Source organism: Oryzias latipes, chromosome 21, assembly GCF_002234675.1.
Source record: "Oryzias latipes chromosome 21, ASM223467v1".
Classification (NCBI taxonomy): Eukaryota; Metazoa; Chordata; class Actinopteri; order Beloniformes; family Adrianichthyidae; genus Oryzias; species Oryzias latipes.
The window spans coordinates 7,623,239-7,643,631 of record NC_019879.2 but is presented as its reverse complement, the minus strand read 5'-3'; the positions used below and the strand labels follow the sequence as shown (position 1 = coordinate 7,643,631).

General features: G+C 41.5%; 1 long non-coding RNA gene across 1 annotated transcript in view; it reads left to right on the top strand.

Annotated features, from left to right (window-relative positions):
• Positions 1-11,439, top strand: part of LOC110017410 — a 124,734-nt gene extending 113,295 nt beyond the window's left edge. The window contains exons 5-6 of the long non-coding RNA XR_002872446.1: positions 7,097-7,238; positions 7,876-11,439. This is a non-coding gene — a long non-coding RNA (uncharacterized LOC110017410). The remainder of the gene's footprint in view (positions 1-7,096; positions 7,239-7,875) is intronic.
• Positions 11,440-20,393: the final 8,954 nt, after the last annotated feature.

Genomic DNA, 20,393 nt, shown 5'->3' with positions numbered 1-20,393 from the left:
TGTCTCGAGCTTTTGTGGAACACCGGAGTTTGTCGTTACTTAGCGCAGAGCTGGCAATTTTGTCATCATCACCATCTGTTTGGATAAACAACAGTGCAACTGCATGAGTATTGGCTGTGAACAGAGCTGATCTGATGACCTTTAAAAAATCTAGCTAGATTTTTGAGGATTTTTGCAAGCTGATCAAACTACCTCATATAGTAAGTGCCAGTGGTAAATGCTTCTAGAAGTACGAAGTCTTCCCCAGGACTGCTCAGGACAGAGCAAGCAAGACCATTGAGCCCTGTAAGTGGTATCAGTGTTCCCCTGTCTGTGTGAGCTGTGCCTCTTGGCCAACAAACCGACGGAGCGCTGGATCAGATTCTTACGCAAACACAGCCACATAAACGGCATGTTCTCATGGCATTAGCATTCCAAATGCTTTTCAAGATGCATGTGAAAGCAACTATTTTGGTCTCGTAACTTGCGCTCTCAGATAACTCCCTTTGAATAAATGAATTCTGACAAGGGGGATCTGCATACAAAAACACAGCAGGTTTGAAGGCAGCCGCTGGGCCTCTGGTGAAGGCCTCTGAAGCCCTCTCTGAATCTCTTCATTCATCGCTTGCTTCTTCTGGACTCACGGCTCTTTAAATGGCCGCCTGTGTTTATTTCCTGTTCACGCAGGAGCTTAGTGAAGCATTGAGGCATAAAGCCACACTTGAAGTCTTCTGTGTTTGTGGTCGGCACCTGCAAAGCATTTTTTTTATCCTTAATCTTCCTCTGAAACTTCTTAAAGATGTGAAAAGAAAAGAAAAAGTGCATTTGGAGTGAATGGCGAAGAAGGAAGGTTGGAGGAATGCTGATTTAGGCGTTAAAGACCCTCTTTAATGAAGTTTGTTTTTTGTTTTTCTAACATGGTATTTTTCTAATGATGGAGGATGTAAACAAAGAAAATGTAACTTAAAATACCATTTTTAAGTATTTCTTAGTTCAAATGGTTGAGAATCAGGAGCAGACAAAAAAAATGCTGGAAATTGATTGCATTTGTAACGTAGAAAATACAATGCAAGTTAACTGCTCTGAGCTCTGAGCAATGGGGAGGGAAATGGGGTGGGGGGCTCAAGGCCAACGAGGCCACCACCAAGAGGTGGATTTCGAAGCTTTAAATTACATTCAAGAAAACAACAAAGTGTTTGGAATTTGGCTAATAACGGAATGATTATAATAAAATGACCAGTGGCAACACTTAAAAGATGATCAGAGTGGGTTTCGAAGCAGAAACAAGTTTATTCGGTCAAAAGAACCCACAAGTTAAATTAGCTTTGAAAGTACAAACATTTGATTCCTCTCATCACAGCCAGCACCTAAAGAGCCACTATATAAACATTTAATCGAAATTCATTAAGATTCTTTTAATGGTTTATAAACGTTTTAATGGTCTTGGGCCTTCTTATCTAAATGATGTTCTTTTGAAGTAGGAGCCCTCGCGGACCCTGAGGTCCTCCGGTGCTGGCCTCTTAGTTGTTCCTAAGGTGAGAACCAAAACTTCTGGTGAGGCTTCGTTCTGCCATTACGGTCCTCTTCTGTGGAACGGCCTGCCGGAGAACCGGCTGCAGAGACTGTAGAGGTTTTTAAGAAGAGGCTCAAGAAGCACCTTTTTAATTTAGCTTTTAGTTGATTTTAACTGCTAACTGATTCTATTAGTTTTAGTATAGGCTATTTTATGTATTTAATTTCATTTTATGCATCTTATTCTCAATTTTATGTTTTTACATCTTATGTCTGTAATTTTAGTATCTAATGATTTTAGCCCCAGTGTTTCTTGTGGGGATCTTTTCCTCCAGGGCTTGCCGGCTTGGTCGGTGGTTGTTGCCACGGTTGTCGTCCTTGCTGGGGCAGCTGGAGTCTAACTTTGCAGCTTCACGGCTGTGAAGTGGACCCCGCTGTTGTCCCAGTCTGGGTGGGCGCTGTGGCGATGCTCCCATGGCCAAGCTGGCTCCTGGTATGAAGAGATTCCCAAATTCTGTTTCCTCACAGCAGAGTCAAGCCTTACTTGTTTATTTATTTACAGTTATATAGTCATTATACTTGGGGGCATGGGTCATACGTTTTAACGGAGGGGAGTGGGAAGGGTGAAGGGTGGGTTGGGTTTTTACTGTAATTGTGTGTGTTTTCTGTTTTAAATGTTAAAATGCTTCGAGCTGCGTAATTGCATGAGAAGCGCTATTTTATAAAGAGAGTTTGATTGATTGATTGATTGAAATAGTAAAATGCCACTTTAGATAGAACAAAGCACAATGAGCTGATTTTTGCACAGTTTGGTCGAAAACATGTTTTTTGTCATCATACAAGAGAGGAACGAAGTTAGACATTTTTTGACAAGATTAGCTGTCACAGGTCAAAAACTTGAGACTTTTCATCAGTCAATTGGGAGCCCCCTTATGGTGCAGAAAAATGTTGACCAATCTAATTGTTAAAAAGTAAAGTTGACCAGGGTTTAAAAGAGAAGTACTTCTATCCCTCAAAAACATGGCAGTATTGCCAAAAACACTGCCAAACTTCTGAAACGATGTCAATTGGAAAAACTAAATCAGTGTTGTGGATATTTGGTGGTAACAATTTCAGCTGTCAAAAATGTCATTAGACAATGATAACAATTAATTATTATTTTGTCGGGACACGACTGGAAACACAAATCCAAGTGATTGTTTGAACGGTTTCCAAGGACTGAGTGGCAGTTTGCTCACACACGGCCCCAAAGCCGCTGTGTGAGCTGGAAGTCCGAGCTCTGCTCGGACACACGGTTCTCCTGAGTCCGGCAGCCGCTAACCCAGAGCGGCGGGACGGATCGCAGTCCAAAGTCTCCCACACATAACAAAACAACAAAATGCACACGTAACAAAGCATCCTCCCCTCCCCTCAAACACAAAGTTATAAACCCGGCTGCTCTGCTCAGAGACACAGTTCGCTCGGTCCACCGGCACCCAAGCCTGGGCCGCGCAGGGTCCAGACGTCACGGGGCACGAAGCGCTCCTCCCTGGCACCCACCTCGTGAGGGGTGTAAGAGTGGGGAGAGGCGAAGAGCCAGCGGGGCGAGGGCTGGGTGAGGGCAGGGCGAGGGCGGGGCGAGGGCGGGACGAGGGAGGGGCGGTGCTTCGCACCGGGCGTCCGCAGAGCAGCCTGTCGGTACTGTTTGAACTCCAAAGCCTTCTCTGGAGCAAAACACCGTCTTTGCATGACGTTTAACCAGAAAAGTAGTGACACATGATCGGAATGAACCATTTACATGAACAACGACCGGATCAACTATCGGCATAACCCACCTATCTCGGTCGGAAAGAAATTTTGATCCGAACGAGTCTGATCTGGGCAGACTATTCCAAACGGCGTGTTTACATGACCCATTTGTCTTCCGATCAGGCGTTCTTTCCGATTACTTACTTACTTTTGTCCACGTTAACGCAGCTAGTGTGTAAAGCTGCATTCAAACTGGCCGCGTGTGGAGTGTTCAAGAATACGCTGCTTAATGAACCCACATTCACCATGTGGTGTTCACACCGAACACGCAGGGAGGGGGATACTTCTTCTTTTGTTTTTCTGTTGCTTACTATCACTAGAGTGGGATGAGACTTGATGTGAAAAGTCAAAGTGGTGCAAATCCCCCAAATCTTGCTCCAGTGTTTTCCTTTCACAGCTCTATTCCGGAATAGTAAATGGGGTATGTAAACAGTCAAAGTCACAAACCCATTCACACACACATTCACACACTGATGGCGGCTCCGCTGCCGAACACTGGCGCCAACCTTCCACCAGAGGCAAGATGGGGTTCAGTGACTTGCCCAAGGACACTTCAACAGGTGGGCAGGGCGGAAATCGAACCTGCAATCTGCACCACAATATATGAAAGACTTTGTGTCATATAATGAAATACCTGTTTGATTACTGAACGCCCGTTCTGAACATAGAGCCCGTGACCGGACTAAAATATTCAGGTTGACATGCATTTACATAGACTTTTACTTGGAAGTGGCTGGATAAACGCAAGGTCGACGCATTCGGTGTGAGCGCAGTTTAAATGTGTGTGAATAGGACTGTGACTGTAAAGCGCTTTGAGCCTTCAAGGAAGATAGTAAAGCGCTGTACCAGTATACGTCAGTTATGATTTACATGTAGAGATGCACTAAAGGTTTCTAATAAAGTGACACAAATCTTTATGCACAGTAAATTCAGAATATTTTCTCATTTATTATTTATACACGTTGTGATATCTCTTTTAACAAATCTTGCTTTAGTGCTTTAAAACACAGGGTTCGCTGGTTCATTCAGTGTTGGTGGGCTTATAAAGCAAAATGTGAAAATTCTCTACAACAATCTTTCATCTTCTGTGCCTGGTTTGCTGTCTTTCTTGCCTGTGGCAACAATTTTATTTCTGCATCAATTAGCACAGTGATTAATACAACAAGCAAACAGTTTAGAGGTAATGGCACACAATTAACATCTTTCTCCATCATAAAGGATATGCTAAGCACTCACACTGCCTAGAATGAAGATGTGTTTAGTACCTAATTCATAAGCTCTGGGATGGAAGTGAAGAGGATCTGGCTTTGAGCGATGCCATCACCACTTTAATCTAATTATAAATAGCTGAAAATGAGTCTTGCAAATCGAGACTGTGTGTGACACCCCCTACACTCCACCCCCACCTTAACACGAGTAAACACACACACGCACAAGCTCACATTGTTCACTAAGTGCGAGAATGAATGAGAAGGGCTTTGCTTTTCAGCGCACTGCCACTAAGCAAGTGGCAACCCCCTCTTCAAATGCCAAAAGCTGATGAAAAGACACCATTCACTTGCTTTGTACCCAAACTTGTAACCGACTTACTTTTACTACCAGCCCCCGTTTCCTTCTTTTCTTTTCTTTCTTTTTTTTTTTCTGTTTTCTAATTACAAACCCATTGGCGATGGGAGGGAGTGCTTGGGTAAATAGAGCTGTAGGGGCCTGTCATGTGTGTAGTAGTGGAGGGAGGTCCTCGCAGCGCTCAGGGATGAGATGATTTGTTGTGATTGGCAGCTACCTTGAGACTGGTCTGATGGAGTTGTCAAAGCTGTATGCTAACAGCCTGTTTTCATACCAGTGCAGATGTACTCCACTCCGCTGTACTGAACACACACGCAAGCACGTGCACAGAATATCCCGGCGTCAGGCAAGCGATGGGAACGCGGGTGTTTAGCAGCACAAGGCAATACGAGGAGAGGATGTCAAGTTTCAAACCCCAAATTTTTATTTTTATAAGGGCTTGCTTCAGTGTAAACAAGCAGTTTGTAGTTTAAACTCCTCTTTTTTCACCTCTTCCATATCACTGGCTTGTTTTTCCTGCAAAGCCAAGACAGAGCTGTATTTGGAGGGTGCCGTCTTGGGCTAACACCGGGTGTGTGAATACAATGGCAATCCTACATCTGGGAACTCAGTGGGAAAACTATCCCATTTCTCACTTGTGCTGTTCGGAGAGGGTGCTCATTTTTACAAGGTGGATAGTGTTACTACAAAATGAAGTTGTGCAAAATTCCCTGTGAAAATTGGGTTATGAGCATCAGCAATCATTTGGACTGGTACTGTTCATCATGCAGGTCCGTTGAGAGTCAGCAGAGCATGTTTGTTTGCAGTGGGCTGAAACCCCTCCCAGCCTTGGTGATTGCATGGGAAGATGAGGAAAACCTGCTCACCGTTGAGAATAAATGTGCCAAATAATGAAAACCTTTTGGTTGTTTTTGTGTAATGCTACGTACACTTCCGGGCATTTGACACGCGTTCAAGAACACGCCTGTGGCATAATGTTCATACTGGACTGTTGCTAGGGGCTTCTTCTTTTTCATTTTCTACTGTTTACTAGCACTTGTCCACCACCTACAGTTGGAAAAGGCTTGGTGCGAAATGTTGAAGATGTGCAAAACTGGTATATCTCGGTGAAGACTTTTTTTTAACAATCTTCAATCGTCATATAATTCCATCCGGGCATAGACTACAATTATTCATTTCTCCCCCATGATCAACTGTTGGCACTTCTGTGAACTCAAACGCCATCCAATTGCCACTAGTAACCCTTTGGCTATCCTAGGCACTTTAACATTGGTAGTTGGGTCATCTAGACCCACTAGACAGTTCTCCGAACCTTTTTTCTTCAATGATTTGTGATCTTCACTGGTGTCCATGGATTACATGAAATCTTTCCACCTTTATCCACCTTTGTCATGGTAGGGAGAACACGTCAATGTAAGGGTGGGGTCATCTAAGATAGCACAAGGGTTAAGTCCAAATGGTTTAACTTTTAACACACGTTCAATTGCTGCAAATTTTGGACGTAAATCTCAAAAACTGACTTAAAACCTTGTGTAGCGACCGTGAATGTGAGTTTTGAATGCAGAAGCCCATAATGGGCATGTAAATGCAAAAACACGGACTTTTCATTAAAAGTAATCGCTTGACGAAAGAAGTGTAAACGTAGCTTCACAGTACAAATCGTTTTGGATTTCATTTGGCTTGTTAAACCTAAAATATGTTTTTTTCTATTTTACTTCAAAAACTGACTCTTAAAGAAAGTAAAAAGATTTGTTTCAAGAAAAATTGTCTTATCTTCTGTCTTTCAAGAAAAATAATCTCATTTAGGGTGTATACTAGAATTCTTTCTTACCCAGTTGGCAAAAAAATTTTTTTTTTTGCTTATTTAAAGAAAATCTGCCAATGGGGTAGGAATTTCCAGCTCTGTTTGAAGGAGTCTGTTTTTGCAGTCTACATTTTGAGGAAAGGTGTTTAAATGGCTTTTAGCCGGTAGTATAATATCCAGCACTTCTCTGCCCTTAGTGACCGGATTTCTCTTCTGGCTCCAAGTCCCTTTTCCCTTTCTTCTCTTTTCCCCTATGCCTCAATCTCATTGCAGTTTTTCAACTCGGGAACAAAAGCTAAGTGTTTAGCTGTGAGCCAGATCAAGGGCCTGCTTTTTCCTCACAGGAAAGGTGGAATAACAAACATGGCCGACACTGAAATCGACCATACCTTCTGTCGGCTCCAGACTCCCACATCTGTGCTGCACCTCTCTCTGTCTCCCACACAGCTGCTTCTGGGGCTGAGGAGGCTTCAGCCCAGCGCCTCCGAGCTCCCATTGCCTAAGGGTCCCCTGGGATGCAGCTGACTGGCACCCTGACTGCCAACCAGATGATGGATCCTACCAGGAGAATTAGACATGACAGGGGGAGGTGAGAGTCTAGGAGTGGCCACCGTTGAACCCGAGGACGAGGGGCAGATTGGGTCAGCTGCCTCGGCCCTGTTTGTGCCTGTGCTTGTATGCACGTTCATGCAAATGTTTGCACACAGATACTCAGCGTGAACGACTTGCATTCAAATGGCCATATCTGTGGGTGGTTATTTTGGCACATCAAGCCTCTCTTTCTTCTTTTTTTTTTTTTTCCTCTTAGTTTTTCACTTCAGTCACATTCTCCATCTGGACCCAAAGTCTTTCATTAGCTGTATCCATTTTACTTTGAAAGCTGACAAAATATCAGCTGCGTTGACTTGTAATGTTTGTCATGTCTGCTCGGGGGCCTCCCAAAATTCTGACAGATGCCAAATGACACATGTTGAAGCTGAAATTAATGAAAAGGGGAGATCTCAATGAAGGGAAATAAAATCTTTCGGTGAGATTTTGGCACTTTCGTTGCCTATTTTTTAATTTGTATTTATTTGAGTAAACAGACCAGCTGTTCAGAACAGGTAAACCTTCAGCCTCTTGAGATCTGTGAGTACACATTTATTGGGGGGGAAAGGGAAAGAAAAAGAAAAACTGTACCTTCTGATGGGCTAAGCATATTGTTTTGTCATTTCTGGCACGACCAGCTTGATCTTGTGATACCAGCTGGATAAAAGCTTCATTCTTGCCCCGCGGCGTCCCGCTGTGCCATTGCCTCAACCAGACACTGTGATGGTAAGTGACTGCTGTAATTGTTCTACTTGTACCTCCTACTCTTCAGCCATCCAACTGGCTCCTACCCCCTGGTTGTGCCACATTTCCCACATGGGCCATCTTGGCATGAACCCCAATACAGGGTTGACGGCATCAAACAGTTTGATGCCGTCAGGTAAAGTCTCTTCTGAAAAGCGCTCACTGGCCTTTACAGTAATTGTCCTCTTTTTATGAAATTATTTAGTGCGAATAAACAGAATTTGATTGTGATTGCCGGCTCACAATGATTGCAATTTAATTTTGTGACGATAAAACATTTAAATGCTCCCTTTATTCCCATTCCGTCCCGGATTTTTCCTTTGAGATAATTCAGTTTGACCTATTTCTATTAAATCAAGCTTTGGAAAAATATGAGATTTGATGTGAAAAATCCGAATGAATCAACCCCATCATCGTTTTTTTTCCCCCTTTTTTCTAAAACTGTATTTTCTCCATCGTCATCTCGGAGAGATTATGCATGCTCTTAGATACGCCAGTTGCCTCATTTAGCACCCCACAAACCAGCACCCCCCTTCAACCCCACTGTGCCCACAGACACATGCACGCATGCACATGAGAGCAAATGGAGGAGAGGAGGGAAACACGCAGAGAGGATTGCTTACTGTACTGTACATCAAATATTAATCTGTTTACTATAGAAAATAGACTTATCTTTGCCCAATCTGTTTGAAGTGACAGGATCGGCCCTTGTCGTGTAATGGGGACTCTTTACTGTAAATGAATGACTCCAGCTACTCACTTGAGTCTCTTTTTCATTCAGTCTCAGTGGAAAGGCGTCTGCTTTAATTAGGATCGACTCTGATTTTTTTAAATTTTTTTTTGCTTTTGGGTTTTTGTGCTGAAAGCCTGTATTGGACTCTGTCGGTTTGCTTTTGTAAGGCATGTCATAGAGCGAAGAGAGGAGGAGCAGGGGAGCAAAACCCAGAAGAATTGTGAAGAGGAGCAAGCTGTGTCTGAAAGAAAAAGGGGCTTAAAGAAGACGTAAAAAAAATATACAATCCACACATTATCATATACTTTTAGCTACAGGCAGCCAACAAACACAAAGGCGCTTGAACACGCTTTAAAACATGCGCGTGCAGAATACACTTCAAGCTCAACACTATTGGGTTTTTTTCCTTCTAGCTTAAGCAAGTCAGTCATTCAAAGGAAAACCTCTAGCATTTTCCTGTTATTTTTTTTTAAAGATCCTTTGCAGGTAAATGAATAAATGAATAAACAAAGCACCAGGTGAACATTTATATGCACAAAAAAGTGAAAGAGCAGGGAGCCAGGCCAGCATCTCAGCCAGAGGTATGTTGCCATCTTCTGGTTCTGACGCCAAACTTCAAGGACAGAGATGCATTTTTCGGCTGACCCTCTTTAGATCTCAATTTTTATACATTAGGTGTTCAGAATACACAAGCAAGAAGGTTTTTTTTCTGTCTTCCATTCAAACTTTTAATTAGAAATTAAATATAAGTACATTACGTAAAGAAATCTTTTGGGGAAGTCACCTTTAACCCTTATAAACACAATACAAGGGTTAATATAATATATTGAAGCTTTCACTTTGGCATATACACTCTGATGAATGATGTCAAAAGTGACTTTTCCAGACTTTAGAGCGTGCCTTGTTCATCTCATTTGCATGTACCATCATCCACATATGCCCTCCTTTTTCTCCACTGCCCCGAATGTGATCTGTGCAGTTGCAGGGTGTTAATTGGCTTGGCCCTGCAGTGTGTACGTGCACATGTGTGTGTCAGTGTCTCAGCACGAATGTTTGTGTATGTATATGTCAGCATGTTGACAGCGTGAGCAGTGTCGGAGTCTCTCACGGAGGCTCCAGCACATGTGGCTCTCTTCCAGTCTGCGCGGCTCTTTCCTCTGGTCCTAACATGTGCTCTGTGCCTCCCTGTCCCTGCCCAGCCCTGCTGGGCTCTGTTAGGCCCTGTCTGCAGTGGACCAGTCTGTTCCTGCTGCTAAAATGTGAAAATCGCTGAAGTCCCAGCATTTCAGTAGAAATACTTGTCATCTAATCCAAAGGTTTTTCAAAAATTGTGTCAATTTCGACCAAAATTTCAAAAAAGGTACCTTTGTTTTACACTCATTTCCTTTTTAGTCACAAAAATGCTAAAAAATAAAAAGACATATTTTTGTGTTGGCAATTGGAGTTTAAATCTTCACAAATATTTTCTGAATATTCATCTGTTTTATGAGATTTTCTCACAAACTCTTGTGGCCTTTTCTTTCATCCTATTATTCCACTCCCGGGACTGACTTTGCAGCATTTCCCTGCTCCGTTTTATTAATCTAAAATCGCATTTTTCTAAGTTGTTTCTTCCAAAAGGTCAAGTGGGTGTTAGATGGATCTGCCACAACGGTCAGCAACATTAAAAACTTTATTTCCTTCTCTGTTAAAAAGCACGTTTGTGTCTTTTCTCAAGCTGTCTTGTCAGTGATCTCTTTTTTTTTTTTTTGTATGTGGTCTTCGTGTGGTGCTGAATGAGCGGGGAGCCAAACAGACATGCCCCAGAAAATGCCAGAGAGTGACCGACACAGCAGCCAAAAGACACACTAACTCACACATTGCTGCCTCTGTTTCTTCTTCTTCTTCTTTTTTTAACTTGATTTGTCCTCACTATTCCTCCTTGCTCCTTTTTGCCTGCGGCAAGACAGCTGTGTCCGTCAGGGCTTGATGCCTGTGACATGGGTCACACGCTAAGAGCCCACCTGATCATGACAGCAGAGAAACTCATCTGGTTGTTTGTAAAGGAAAGATACTTTTCTTACACTGCTATTATTTTTATTTAGTTATTTCTGAAAAGCAAATTGTCTTCTGCTCCAAAAAGAGGCATACACAATTAAATGAAGTAACCATCAAGTTAAGAAACAACAATAGATTAAATTGTTTATGTAACATTTTTTTTTTAATTATAATGTTGTTACTATTAAAGCAATTAGTTTAACACATAGCAAAGGGAGAAATTTTAAGTTGTTAGGATTTGCACATTTTAAGGTTTCTGAGTATTTAAACAGCAAGGTAGTTAACTTTCTTGGTACAAGTTTTGATTTTTTGGAAAAGCAAAAAATGTTTATAAGTTCAAAATGTTAACAAAATAAAATCTGCTTGTCTTTATTTTGAGGAAATGTTTTTTTCTCTGAATAATGTAACTTTGATTTGTATCTTTAAAATTACCTGAAAACTGTTTAGTTAAAGGTAAAAACAGTTATGAATAATTGTATTCTGTTAAAAATAAGTTTCAAAGACTAAAATAACACAGATTTGTACAAAATAAAATGTATACAAACACATTACTTTGAAAAATGTCAGTTAATTCATTTTAGCAAATGCTGTTTACATTTGTATTGAAATGTATTGATTTACTGTAACATATTATAGCACAAGATTTATGTCCTCTGAAATGACAGTAAAAAACAAATGCTTTTTAAAAGTAATGTATGTTTAGATTACTTAAAGTGTAGTAGCGGTGAGGCTTTATTTCCACTTTTGAGTCAAAAGTTCACTTAGTAATTGTGTTTCTTTTTCCTTCTTTCATTTTCATGTTTAATTCCAAATTAAAGGAATCCTCCTGTTGGCAATCCATCATGTGGAGCTGTATTTACAGTGAAAATATTGTCATATATTGCAACAGCTGCTCCAATTCACTTAATGTGGGGCTTTAGGGAGCACCTAAAAGCTTTGCTCCAACAGTTTTTGGTTCTTTAAAGTCAGGGAACTGGATACCCCCTCCCAGATCTTGAACACTGTCCCAAAATAAACGCTGTGGTCTGGAGGTTAGTTCACGGAGCACTGTGCAGCCTGAATACTGAAATCTATACCGCTTCAATGATCAATCTCTCTTTCCTCCCCCCTCCAATCCCCTTGTTCATTCACCGCTTTCTTTTCTGCGTCTCCCACTCCTGAGCAGCCATTGAAACTTTGCGGCAGCCCTTTTCCCCTCTTTATCTCGCAGTCTCTTGTCCCCTTTGCTCTGTCTCTTTTCACTGGCAGAGGTTCATCTGAACAGAGAGGCTGTGCCCTTCCTGACCTGAGCATGTCAGTGTTAATTGTATGGCTTTAATTACAAAAACACATTTAGCACTTTCAAAGGGGGTTTAAGTTAAATCCTTCCTCTTCAGTCCAATCTCCAAGATTTAGGAGTGGCATGGCCGTGTCAGCTATCCAATGCAGATTAGATCTTGTCTCTTGTCAAGCTCAACTGTCTGTCTGTCTGTCTGAGACGTTTGCAGGGTACTTGGATGCTCTCTGCTTGGCTGCTGTGTTTGCACAAAGTTTACAGTTGGAAACTGTTCCAGTATCCCATTTTTTAAAAATCATTTAAAAAAAATTAATTGATTATTGTTTAATCCCAAAACAATCAAAAATTGGGAAATCTGGGATTTATTTATCATTTTTCAAGCAATTTTATTTATTTTATGTAAAAATAGATCATTAGCACACGTTTAGATGATTGATTTATGCACACAATTCAAACAATATTATGTGAAACATCACATTTTCTAAAAGAAATTTAAAAAAAAAATCTTTTTCAAAGTAGAATTGTATGCATACTGATACTCAGACAAAGTTGTTAACTTTTCTACAGCCCTCATGCCCGGACCTAATTCAGTTAAGTCGGGTCCATTGTGAAGCAGCCAGCGGAGCTCTTTTTAATCAGAAGGATTTGTCATATGATTGACGGACTGTTGACAGCAGTATTGGGGCAGTATTTAGCAAGGTCTCAGGACCCCTGTGGCTAAAGTGAATTTTATGGGGGGACTGGTGGGTTGGTGGCATAACAAGAAGTCAGGGATTTTTTAAAAGCTGATGCAAATGAAGGTATTTCATGTTGACATGTCACCGTCTGGGGTGTAATAGTTGATCACTTTGTGCATGGTGGGAAAACAATATGCATGGAAAACCAACACCACGTGTGTGTGTGGGTCTGTGTGTGTGCGTGTGTGTGGATGGGAGTGTGTAAGTGTGGAGTTACACCCACCACTGTCCCTTTTTGTGTCTGCGAGTAGGGTAGGGTATATTAACAGACCTCATTTACAATGTATGGGCTCTGCCGACCAGAACGGTTGGAGTTATATGATAGTTAAGCGCCTGGTTAACAATGCCCGGTCTGCAAAAGGGTGAAGATGGTTTCCTTTCGTTTGTCATCATAAAGAATCATGGAAAAGATATTAAAATGAATCTAAAAAATAAACATTAAGAAATAAGTGAAAGAGTAGAAAAAGAAGTAAAAAAACAACATAAAAAACAAATTCTTCTCACTTATAATTATTTAGAATTAAAAACAAAACCCCAAACTTGATTTTAACCCATTTAACATGTTTATTTTTTTTTATAATGGATTTGGTCACTTTAAAAATAGTCAAATAATAAATAACACATGATGAAGACGTGTTTTACTATAAATGTCAGAAAATAAATAATTGTTTATTTTTTAAATATTTGTATTTGTTTATTTTGGACTTCTTGGGATTGAATTGCTTTTACCTGAGAATACGACATGAAAATGGACTTCTAAAATAAGTAGGTTAAACATTTATTTTATTTTATTTTTTGCAAATCAACATTTTGGGGATAACTGTCAGTTCACAATATATTATATTAATACAATTGTCAAAAAGAAAATGTAAATTTTTCTTTTAAAATGCATATTTGTAAAGGCAAAATATTTTATGTGTCTGTGACCTGTGGTTCCTATCTTTAATCTGAGGTTTTAGGATCATTTTGATTTGTTTATTTTTTGTTTTTGTTTTTTATTGTGAGAAGAGTCTAAAATCACGGCGTGTATTTCTTTGCCAGGAGCTGCTCAGGGGGATTTAATCGGAATTAACTCACTCATGCAAGCACACACTAAAAATAAAAATTAAACGTACACCATAAAACCACAAGGAAATTCTGTTATTTTATCCCAAGAAAATCTATACTGTCATATTTAGTGTCATTAACTATTTACACATTTGTTTGTTTTTTAGAAATAGATAAGCATATCAAAACTTTATGTATTTTCCCATGTTTTATCTAAATAGATATTAAAATCAGGGTTTTGTGGGCAGCACTGCCTCTAGATGTTGCATTGAAAATTGCAGCCTACACACACACACACACACACCCACCCACCCCCCCCCCCCCCCACACACACACACACACATATATATATATATGCAAAAACCAACATCTATCATATCCCATTTTACTTGTAGTTTATCTAAAATTAAAGATCATTGAATCCCAAAACCTTTAATTCTCATAATGAAACGAAATCTAAAGCAATATAATAAAAATCACAGCAAACATACGTGTCAGCTCACATAAGTGATTTCAAATTTCTCTCTTTTTTTCCCCCCCAAAAGCATAAAAATGAGAATGAATGAAACGCAGCTCTGAGGTTTAATTGCTTTTTCATGATCCAGCAATCCTGCAGGAAAATGCAGCGTAAAAAAGCCCAATTAGAGTCTTTTCACTTTGTGCTGGAGACAGCAGGGTTCAAGCTGATTGTCTTTCTCTGCTAGTTGCTCTGCTCCAGAAGGTGATACTGGGTTGGACCCCTGTTACCCTCCGAGCCTTCTGTTAAATTTGGCAGAAAAAACACTGGGTTTCGAGGAGGAACAAAGCCGGGCTGGTTTCTCTATAGAACCAGAAAAAGAAAAAAAAAAATCCCTGAAGAATGGATTAATTTGGTCAAATATAGGAGACCCATTCCATGCTCACTCTAGCAATGAGAGCCATTGGAGCAAGCAGGACTTGTCCTTAATAAATAGCTTAAAATGACTCCAAAGTTCTGTGCTGTGCCGCCTCCATACAGCAGATGCTCTGCTTTAATTGGTCTATGAAGGCCTGACCCAAGGTTCTGTATGAGGGATTTAGGAACCATATTTATTATTTGCCATAACCTGGCATACTAGACGTGCGCTCACAAGGGTCAGATTTTCCAATATCATAGGCTTCTGAACGTTCAGTGTGGTTTGAGTGGGAAACGCTTTCGAAGGTAATGTCTAACAGCAGGTAAGTCCTAAACACCATTCATCAGAGGCCTGCACTCTCCTCTCACTCGGCCGTAGCCATGACTGATGGGCCTGTCTTTTGTATGAATGTTTAGCTCAGTGGAAAGCCATATGCCACTGGCACCAGCTCCTGCCTACAACCTCCTGCAGAAGCAGCGGAGAAAAGAGGAAGAAGAAGAAGAAATCCAGACCGATCGACAGGACTAGGATCAAGGAAGATTTTTTTATTTTCTTAAAAAGTGACTCCCGATAAGAGGACAGTCACATGCATTAATAGTAAAGGGTTTTTTTTTTTTTTTAAGAAGAGAAGTGGGAGGTTAGAGGGAGGTGCTGCTGGTCCATCTGTCCCAAGCAGCCTCTCTCCCGGTGCTGCTGCCGCCCCCTCGTGAGAGAAGCACAGCTGTTACTGGAAAGACCTACTGTCCAGAAAAATGGCTTGCACTCCTCCCCTCCATCCTTCTGTCCCTCCACCTCTCCTCCTAAACACCCCATGCAAGAGGATGAAACGAACCAGCAAGCCCAGGCACTGTGCAGTCAGCCTGCACGTCTGCAATTTCAAACCTCTTTAGATCATTTTTCATGCTTACCAGAAATGAATAATGCACACATTAACTGGTGCCAGTTAATAAATTTCCATTTCACTCCACTATATTTTTTTTTCAATAATTCTCTGGCTGATTCATTTTATTTTGCAAAACAGACAACACCCCCTCATCCCCCTCTGCCCCTTGCCCAATGAAGGCCCACATCAATTTATCCACGCCCAGAGAGACTTTCCTCCTCTTCAGAAATGATCAAACTCTCCAAATCTGCCTCCATTTACAGTCTCGCATGCAAATGTGAACTGTTCTGTTACAGCCGTGATCCCTTGCTCATCCCTCAGTTGAAGATAATGCCCGGCAACATTTCTCACAAGAGCGCATCCTCAAAATTCAGCCCGAGGGCAATGCGGCACGGAAACAGAATCAATCTTGAATAACTGCGAGGCTTTGCAAAGGAGCCAAATTGGCAGCATAAGCCCATTATATTAGCTCAACAAAGCCCTGACTAGCATCTGGTCACACCGGACACTTTATGGCCCATCTCTAACTATTAATCATTTGCTACGACATCAGAGTCTCAAGAGGGTGGCTGGATGCTCAGTAACAGAGAAGACGGCTGGAAGTGCCAGGGCGAGTAGGCAGTGCGGTCCTGATGCCCGCTGACAGTAGCCCTCCTTAAAACGACACTGTGCATTCGAGCCAAACAGAGGGAGCAGTGCGAGGAAGGCGTTTTGACAGGCGAGGGGAACCCCTCTGAAAATGCCACCGTGCCCTGGTGGCCCACAGTGTTGTAGTGCACTGGTAGTGTCTGTTCTGAGGTCGTGTCATGTAATATGATCTAGATAAGGCGGATGGGATGGGTCCCTCTCCAGGACGCGGTGAGGGTGTCAGACAAGCTGCTCCTCTAATAAGGGCTGCCACTCTAATGATCACTCAGTCAGGCTGTAACCTCTGACCCCCACTGTTAGAAGAAAGAGAGGGAGGGGCTGGTCAGGACGATGGAAGGAACGGTGGGTTCAAATGTGCGGTATTTACATCAATTAGACAGGCAAGATGGAGGTTCCCATCAAAGCCTATTAGCAGTGTTGTGTTTGGGAGGAGCGAGCGGGACAGACAGGCAGGGTCTCAGAGAGGCCCGGTGGAAACAACGCAGGCCTGCCCTTGATCACGTCCTGTCACATCGATGAGAACACTGTCCAAGCCACTCCTACACACTTACAGTTTGTGACTGTGTGCGTTTAGAGCCTCCACGCAGGCGACCAACAGCACAGCATTTCTGCAGCATGTTTCCATAAATCATAATCTTTGTTTTGTTTTGCATGCCTGCTTACCTCTCTACCTTTATTTTTCACAATAATTCAGTCAAAATAAATAAAAGGTTGTATGTTGACTGCGTTCGGACATGATCCCCCCCCGTCATCCACTAACTTGGATGATCGAAACATGCTGTCTAATAAAAGGAAGTCCACAAAGAACCCCTGCCTGACTGCTGATTTCATTAAACTGTTGGTTTAAAAAATAAATAAATAAAAAAAGCAAAAGGTGCTCTGCAAAAAACCCAGAAAACAAAGAGAAGACTTCATATCAGCATCCCATCTTTTATTAATGTCACTCTGTAGGACAGCAGGTTCTTGTCAGTCTAGATGGATAATAAAGATGTCAACTGGACCGGTGAATCCATCCCTTTAATACTAACACATTTTATGATAATGAAAGGTACTCAAAGAATGATTATGATAAAAAGGGGGGGGCTCCCCTACTGCTGTGTCAGCACCTCTGTGGAGTTAGACCATCCGCTGCAGGCTCTGAGTGAAAGGATCACATCGAACGTAAAGATCTGTAAGTACATAAAGCAAATGGACAACAGTTTTGCAGCCAATCATGCATCTGGAGCGCTGCATGTTAACACTGCGTGACACAAACTAATGTGAGTGGAAAGCTTTCAGTCTTGAATGTCACCGTCCCCATTGTTTTTGATCTTTTTCTTTCGTCTTCATTCACTCCTTTGCTGACAGTCGTTTTAGCGCTCTGACCTTTTACACAAGCCTTTGTTAAAAACAGGGTTTTGTGCTAAACTAAACAACACAGAGTGTGCTCTATTTTATTTGTTGTGCTTTTGGACTCATTCAAGACTCGCATCAAAGCCAACTCAAAAAAGCAAAAGAAAAAAGTCGGAAATTTCCCGTGATACATGTTCAAGAGGTCATCTACAGAGGATGGCTGTGGGCTGTGACACCCCCAAATGACCGTATCAGTAACATCTTCTGAGCATCAAAGCGTCAACTGGCGTATTGTACTGTATGAGTAAACAAACTGAGCGGCCCCTAAAAGCAAAGCCATACCAGCCCGCCGCTGCTTCAAAAGTTTCCTGCGAGCTGTAGGAAGCAGGTGAAAAAATAGAAGTGTGTTGACCTCTGACCTCGGGTGCACACTTGTTGACTGATGTTTCACACTAGGGTTGCCTTTTCCCTCTGCAGCTTTCTTCAAGAAGACCTGGCCTGTGTGTGAGGACACATGTGTGTGTGAGCGCAGGCGAATCCCCAGGGAGATCATCTCCATCTGCCTTTGAAGGCTCTGTGCTACAGAGCTGTTTTCATGCGGCCAACCGGTCATGAGTTTCCTGTCTCAGCTGACCCCTCGTCTTTTGGTGGACACTTGAGAAAAACTTCCAAGCACGGACACCTTTCTCCCATTAACTGCAGAGGAGCAGGGAGCGAGGGGGTGGGGGGATTCAAACAGAGTGCCATCCCACTTTGGAACAAAAAGACATTAAACCAACTTATTTCTCACATGACAGCCGTGTTTCACTACACTTGTAGGCTACACCAAACCATCCTGCACCAAATCAAAGTGGCTTTTGAGCTCAGGAACATTTGGATCTTGTGAGGCACCTAAATAAACCTGCAGCAGATTCTCTGGGAGCACACGTGCGTGTGTCTGTGTCCAGCTAAGATAACAGAGATGAAAAGAGGATGGGGTTCATTACGGTTCAGGTCCACATGGCCTTGAAAGAGGCCAGCAAAACAGCACAGCGCAGCCTAAAACATAACCACAGGCATACAACACTTCTGCCCATCAAACACTCCCACAAAATCAAATTAGGGACTTAGATCTCAGACATGAAAGAGTCTCCACAAATGAGGTTAAACTATAATGTGGATTTTGCTACCAGGGTTACAATGATAAACTGGCATAATTGATTTAGAGCCAGTTTATACTTCATGGAAATCGCATCAATCGTCTAGTTTATACCAGACGATTGATGCGAATGTCCACAATAACTGCAACAAATTCTGAGTGGCGTTTATACTTTTCAAACCCGACACAAATGTCTCCTGTGTTTCAGTGGTTCAGTATTTTATCCATAGCGATATATAGGGATGAAGCTCATTTTTTTATATGCAATGTTTTTTAGAAGATTTTTCCATCTATACAAATCAGTTAGTGGTTAAATGACAGTGCAGACAAGACAAAGTAGGCGGTTCATCACTTTTTGTTTTTTGGCTTTAAAAACCTCAACATACCAAAAAGTTCATCCCAAAAAAGCTTTATTTTGATTATGACATGCAATTGTCACATAATTTACAATATTAAATGAACAGAGATAGTATTACGCATGAAATTAGAAATCCTAACAATAAAACATAGCAGAAAAGCGTGTTCTTGTCAGAAAAAACACAAGTTAGTGGCCTCTGTAACCCTTGTGCTATCTTAGATGACCCCACCCTTACATTGACGTGTTCTCCCTACCATGACAAAGGTGAATAAAGGTGGAAAGATTTCATGTAATCCATGGACACCAGTGAGGATCACCAATCATTGAAGAAAAAAGGTTCAGCGCACTGTCTAGTGGGTCTAGATGACCCAACTCCCAATCTTAAAGTGCCTAGGATAGCCAAAGGGATATTGGAATTTCAAAGTAAAGACTGATTCAACTGAGCAGTTTTTTAAACCCAGCCACAAGATATATGCCCCACTATTTTAACAAGGAGAGAGAAAGTGTGATTGAAAGATTTGATAGTGAAACAGAAGTTTGTGCATAAAATAGTCGATAGTCTTTAGTGGTTGGGCTCTGGGCCAAAGACATCTTGCTTGCTTGGGATGACCTTGGACCACGTGAAGAGACCCCTGAGCCCAGATGCTGATGGTGGTTAAGGCCAGACCACGGCTAAGTAAAGAGTCAGAAGGCGAACGGGGCAGAAGTGGACCGGCGAAATGTCTGGAATGTAGATGAACAAACTTCTCTGAATTTACAGGCAGGAATTTAATTGTGATTGGCAGTAAAGAAATTGAGCACTTTACAGTGTGAGGACTAATTGATGACTGACTCGTGGTGTGAAGAACCATCAAACCAACGTACCTGAAGATGAGGTCTTCCTTATTGAAATTGCACCACAGCTTCACTGGAGTTTATTGTAATTTCAAATTAAGTTCTACTACTAGGACACTTCCTGCAAGAAGTTTATCACTCAACATTTTAACTGCAGAAGACATCGGAAACAATAAATTAAATCCACAGCAGTATTTTATGAGGACAGCTAAAATTTTCTTTTGTTCTGAGGTCAAAGGTAAAAACTCTGGTCTTTTCAGATTTTTTTTTAACCGAAAAATTAATGGTTTGGTATTAAATATATATACCGGTATATTAAAAAAAAAAAGAAGACAAAAAAGCCTAAACCTGCAAAGTCTTTTTTGTAAAGAAATTGATTGCCCTTCACTGCCCCAAAAACAATACTTACTATGCAGACCCACATTATACATAAAAAAAAAGCCCAAAACGAAACAAAAAATGCTGTGATGACAAACACAAAAGCCAAATCAATGACTTGGCTTTTTCGTGTGCA